The sequence below is a fragment of the Salvelinus sp. IW2-2015 genome, unplaced genomic scaffold (assembly GCF_002910315.2).
Source record: "Salvelinus sp. IW2-2015 unplaced genomic scaffold, ASM291031v2 Un_scaffold4465, whole genome shotgun sequence".
Classification (NCBI taxonomy): domain Eukaryota; kingdom Metazoa; phylum Chordata; class Actinopteri; order Salmoniformes; family Salmonidae; genus Salvelinus; species Salvelinus sp. IW2-2015.
Genome location: NW_019945735.1, coordinates 16,027 through 22,447, shown reverse-complemented (window position 1 = coordinate 22,447; position 6,421 = coordinate 16,027). Strand labels below are relative to the sequence as shown.

The 6,421-nt window shown below is 45.5% G+C and overlaps 1 long non-coding RNA gene across 1 annotated transcript; it reads right to left on the bottom strand.

The window, feature by feature from the left end:
• Positions 1-1,221: 1,221 nt before the first annotated feature.
• On the bottom strand, positions 1,222-5,959 carry LOC139026335 (uncharacterized). Its single transcript, XR_011478114.1, has 3 exons — positions 5,882-5,959; positions 4,342-4,452; positions 1,222-1,599 (listed from the first exon to the last, which is right to left on the bottom strand). It is a non-coding gene; the product is annotated as an uncharacterized lncRNA (long non-coding RNA).
• Between the last annotated feature and the right edge of the window lie 462 nt (positions 5,960-6,421).

Sequence of the window (6,421 nt, the reverse complement as noted above, 5' to 3'; positions counted from 1 at the left end):
GTAAATTGGACACTGTAGATAATGTTCTGAAAGAACTGTACAATTCTAGAATAGAACATTGGAACACTGTAGAATAATGTTCTGAAAGAACTGTACAATTCTAGAATAGAACATTGGAACACTGTAGAATAATGTTCTGAAAGAACTGTACAATTCTGGAATAGAACATTGGAACAGTGTAGAATAATGTTCTGAAAGAACTGTACAATTCTGGACTAGACACTGGAACACGGTAGAATAATGCTCTGAAAGAACTGTACAATTCTGAAATAGAATTCTACACTGTAGAATAATATTGTAAGACTCATGAAAAGGGGAAGAGACCTGTCCGTGGGAGAGGAATGTTATGCGTTGACAGGAAGACCTACCCAGAAGAACAACAGGTCAGACCGAGTTTTAGGAACAGCTAGAGACACTGTGTTTCACTATGAGTATAAAGCATGGATGGACAACAGGCGATGGTGTGGAAGGCAAACAGCTATGTGGTTAAAAGATCTGGACACCAGGTTAGCAAGAAGAGAATAAATGTTGTTGGAAAGATACAACAGTCTAAATGATGTTCTCCTACACTGCAGTCAGTAGGCCCTACCTTCTCTCCTCTCCCTTACACACCATTTCCCTAACACACACTCCAGGTAGAAATTGCCCTTAGGGACAGATCTAGAGACCTAACCATTGACAGATCTAGGATCAGCTTTACCTCTACAGATCCTAACCCTAACCATTGACAGATCTAGGATCAGCTTTACCCTCTACAGATCCTAACCCTAACCATTGACAGATCTAGGATCAGCTTTACCCTCTACAGATCTAACCCTAACCATTGATAGATCTAGGATCAGATTTACCCTCTACAGATCCTAACCCTAACCATTGCAGATCTAGGATCAGCTTTACCCTCTACAGATCCTAACCCTAACCATTGACAGATCTCGGATCAGCTTTACCCTCTACAGATCCTAACCCTAACCATTGACAGATCTAGGATCAGCTTACCCTCTACAGATCCTGACCCTAAGCATTGAACAGTAACAAAGCAAAACTGACTTCAGATCACTGTCTAACATCAATAGATTTTTATTTGATTTTAAATTTTTGTAACCTTTATTTTACTAGGCATGTCATTTAAGAACAAATTGTTATTTACAATGATGGCCTACCCCGACCAAACCCGGACGACGCTGGGCAATTGTGCTCCACCTTATGGGACTCCCCGATCACGGCCGGATGTGATACTGTCCGGAATCGAACCAAGGTGTCTGTAGTGACGCCAAAGCACTGAGATGCATTTCCTTCAGACCGCTGATCTTACTCTGCCCTATATGATATACACTACTGTTAGTAGTGTCTATGGCGAGGTCCCAAATGGCACCTATTCCTCGTGAAGTGCCACTACGTAGGGAACGGGAAGCCGTTTGGGACGCGACCCCTTACGTGTGGTCTGTTTTGCCTCAGTGGCGCCCCTAGCAGTAGTCTATAGTGAGGCAGATAAACTCCTGAATACATTTCCTGTACTGCTGTTCAGTGGGAGATTGACCTGGCTGACCCACGGACCTCTCCGTCTCACGCATCTCCTCGTTCATCCGCGCTAACCGCAACCTGGGAGAGAGACGGGGAGAGATGAGGGGGAGGGAGGGGGGAGAGGATGGAGAGTGAAGGAGGGAGAGATGGGGAGAAATGAGGGGGAGGGAGGGAGGGGGAGGGAGGAGATGGGGAGAAATGAGGGGGGAGGGAGGGGGAGAGGAGGGAGGGAGGGAGGGAGGGGAGGGACGGAGGAGATGGGAGAGGGAGGGAGGGGGAGGGAGGAGATGGGGAGGGAGGGGGAGAGGAGGGAGGGGAGGGGAGGAGGAGAAAGGGGAGAAATGAGGGGGGAGGGGAGGGGTGGAGGAGAAGGGGAGAAGGAAACACAGAACAACATTAGCCTTTTGGTTTGATAGAGGTAATGGTAACATAAGTGAATGTTTGTCTAAGGTTTGTGTGTTCAGAGAATGGTACAGCGTTGTGGAGCCACTTGCAGTGAAACGATGTCTGTGTTAAAGTGCATCTAAACTGAATATCACCTAGCTTGCTTCATCCACAGTGAGCCACTCCCAGTGCATCTTAACTAAATATCACCTAGCTAGCTTCGTCCAGCAGTGGAGCTTCACTCACGTGCATCTTAACTAAATATCACAGAGAGCCACGCTAGCTTCATCCACAGTAGAGCGCGCTCACAGTGCATCTAACTGAAGTCCCATGTATGGACCTAGCCACGCTAGCTTCATCCTGAGTGTTCACCATGTGGTTGCTATCAGGCCAACAGCATGCTAGTGTAACAGTTTAACTTTAGACCGTCCCTCGCCCGAAACGCGGCGCAACCAGGGACCTTTGCACACATCAACAACTGACACCCACGAAGCGTCGTTGCCCATGCGCTCCACAAAAGCCGCGGCCCTTGCAGAGCAAGGGGAAACCCTACTTAAGTCTCAGAGCAAGTGACTAACTGATTGAAATGCTAGTAGCGCGTACCCGGCTAACTAGCTAGCCATTTCACATCCGTTACACTCACCCCCCTTTCAACCTCCTCCTTTTCCGCAGCAACCAGTGATTCCGGGTTCAACAGCATCAATGTAGCAGTAAACTTTAAACCGTCCCCTCGGCCCCGACACGGGCGCGAACCGCAGGGACCCTCTGCACACATCAACAACGGTCGCCCACGAAGCATCGTTACCAATCGCTCCACAAAGGCCACGGCCCTTGCAGAGCAAGGGGAAACCCTACTTAAGGTCTCAGAGCAAGTGACGTAACTGATTGAAATGCTTAGTAGCGCGTACCCGCTAACTAGCTAGCCATTTCACATCCGTTACACTAGGTAGAGCTAGTTATCAACGGCTGTTCGTCCAGTAAAGGCTGGAAGCAAGAATTAGCATAAGTTCATCTTTCCCCAATCCAACTCATGTCGCCCAACGCTTCCCCACCCACTTCGTCTCTCATAGCTTTTCTTCCATTGAGAATGAACGCTTCCGTTGTTTCATCGCGTTTCACTCGCCCACATTCATCTAAGATGCACCGTTAGTCGCCTGGACAACCATGCTCAGGGGCGTGTGTGTTTGTTTGACTCACAGTGTAACGATGTACTGCGTTAGCGGCCTGGACAGCCAGGCTCAGAGGGTCATGACCTTCCTCATCTACCTCCGTCTGACAAAGCCCCTCTCTTTTCAGGAACAAACACACCTGACTAGAGAGAGAGGAGAGGAGAAGAGAGAGAAGAGAGAGAGAGAGAATTAGGCCAATAGCCGATAATTATAAAAGTTAATTAGCAGGTACCGCTCACCAACCAAGAATTCACAAAGATGGGACAAACACCAAATTGAGACTCTGTATGCAGAATTCTGCAAAAAACATCCCCCGTGTACAACGTTAGAACACCAAATAATGCATGCAGAGCAGAATTAGCCGATACCCACTAATTATCAAAATCCAGAAAAGAGAGCACAACAACAGCACAATTAGACCAACCAAAATCATAGAGAAAACAAAAAGATCATGGACTTGACACATTGGAAAGAATTAACAAAAAAGACAGAGAAAACTAGAATGCTATTTGGCCCTAAACAGAGAGTACACAGTGGCAGAATACTGACCACTGTGGACTGACCAAACTTAAGGAAAGCTTGACTATGTACATACTCAGTGAGCATAGCCTTGCTTTGAGAAAGGTCACCATCGGCCGTCCTGGCTCTCAAGAGAAGACAGGCTATGTGCTCACTGCTCACAAAATGATGTGGAAACTGAGCTGCACTTCCTGACCACCTGACAAATGTATGACCATATTAGGGACACATATTTCCCTCAGATTACACAGACCACATATATTTAAAAAAGAAACCCATTTTGATAAACTCCCATAATCACTGGGTGAAATACCACAGTGTGTCATCACAGCAGCAAGATTTGTGACCTGTTAAGAACAAACACTATTGTAAATACAACCCATATTTATGTTTATTTATTTTCCCTTTTGTACTTTAAACCAATTGCACATCGTTACACACACTGTAATATATATAATATGACATTTAAAATGTCTTTATTCTTTTGGAACTATGTGAGTAATATCACCTAGCTAGCTTCCTCCACAGTGGAGCCATTCACAGTGCATCTTAACTGAATATCACCTAGTTAATCTTTCCCCAACTCCAACTCATGTCGCCCAACGCTTCCCCACCCACTTCGTCTCTCATAGCTTTTCTTCCATTGAGAATGAATGGCTTCCGTTGTTTCATCGCCCCACGTCATCTAAGATGCACCGTTAGTCGCCTGGACAACCATGCTCAGGGGGTGTGTGTTTGTTTGACTCACAGTGTAACGATGTCTGCGTTAGCGGCCTGGACAGCCAGGCTCAGAGGGTCATGACCTTCCTCATCTACCTCCGTCTGACAAGCCCCTCTCTTCAGGAACAAACACACCTGACTAGAGAGAGAGAGAGAGAGAAGAGAGAGAAGAGAGAGAGAGAGAATTAGGCCAATAGCCGATAATTATAAAAGTTAATTAGCAGGTACCCGCTCACCAACCAAGAATTCACAAAATGGGACAAACACCAAATTGAGACTCTGTATGCAGAATTCTGCAAAAACATCCCCCGTGTACAACGTAGAACACCAAATAATGCATGCAGAGCAGAATTAGGCCGATACCCACTAATTATCAAAATCCAGAAAAGAGACACAACAACAGCACAATTAGACCCAACCAAATCATGAGAAAACAAAAAGATCATGACTTGACACATTGGAAAGAATTAACAAAAAAACAGAGAAAACTAGAATGCTATTTGGCCCTAAACAGAGAGTACACAGTGGCAGAATACCTGACCACTGTGACTGACCCAAACTTAAGGAAAGCCTTGACTATGTACATACTCAGTGAGCATAGCCTTGCTATTGAGAAAGGTCACCATCGGCAGTCCTGGCTCTCAAGAGAAGACAGGCTATGTGCTCACTGCTCACAAAATGATGTGGAAACTGAGCTGCACTTCCTGACCACCTGACAAATGTATGACCATATTAGGGACACATATTTCCCTCAGATTACACAGACCCACATATATTTAAAAAAGAAACCCAATTTTGATAAACTCCCATATCTACTGGGTGAAATACCACAGTGTGTCATCACAGCAGCAAGATTTGTGACCTGTTAAGAACAAACACCATTGTAAATACAACCCATATTTATGTTTATTTATTTTCCCTTTTGTACTTTAACCATTTGCACATCGTTACAACACTGTATATATACATAATATGACATTTAAAATGTCTTTATTCTTTTGGAACTTATGTGAGTGTAATGTTTACTGTACATTTTTTATTGGTTATTTCACTTTTGTTTAATCTATTTCACTTGCTTTGGCAATGCCTGCAAAGTAAACAATGATGTTCTCCATACCAATAAAGCCCCTGAAATGAGAGAGAGAGAGAGAGAGAGGAGAGGAGAGAGACAGAAGAACAGAGGGAGAGTGACAGAGAAGCAGAGAGATACAAGGTAGAGATGTGAGAGAGACAGAGAGAGAGAACAGAGAGAGAGAGAGAGAGGAGAGAGAGAGAAGACAGAGAGAAGAGAGAGAGACAGAGAAATGAGAGAGAGACGAAGAGAGAGACGAGATAGAAGAGAGAGAGAGAGCAGAGAGAGAGAGAGAGAGAGAGAGAGAGAGACAGAGAGAGAGAAGAGAGCCAGAGAGAGAGAGAGAGAGAGAGACAGAAGAGGAGAGGAGAGACAGAGAGAGAGAGAGGAGTAAGGACAGAGAGAGAGAGAGAGAGAAGAGAGAGAGAGAGAGAGAGAGAGAGAGAGAGGAGAGAGACGAGAGAGAAGGAGAGAGAGAGACATGATTGTCTCTTACCCCTGTATGTCCAGGTATGTAGCATGCGGAAGGGGTCCCTCCCCCTGATGTCCCCTGCGGTTTCACATCAAGCCCCATTCTGCAGCAGGAAACTCACAGGCTATCAGCGACCGCCTTATGTTAGAGAGAAAAGGAGGGAGAGGAGAGTGACAGGGACAAAGAAAAGTTGTTAAAACTTATCTTGATCACAATCACTGCCTGTGTTTATATATCAGCTGTGTAATCAGCAGTGGATTTTTTGGCTGTGGTGTGTGTGTGTGTATCTTTATAGTGTGGCTATCCACCCTGTCACGGCTGTTAGTGGTGTGTACTGCTATAGTGTGTATCTCACCCTGCCACGGCCTGTATAGTGGTGTGATTTATAGTGTGTATCTCACCCTCTTGCCACGGTGTAATAGTGGTGTGTCATTCATATAGTGTGTATCTCACCCCTGTCAACGGGCCTGTATATGTGTGGTAATCTTAAGTGTGTATCTCACCCTGTCACGGCTGTATAGTGTGTGTATCTATAGTGGTGTTATCTCACCCTGCGACGGCCTG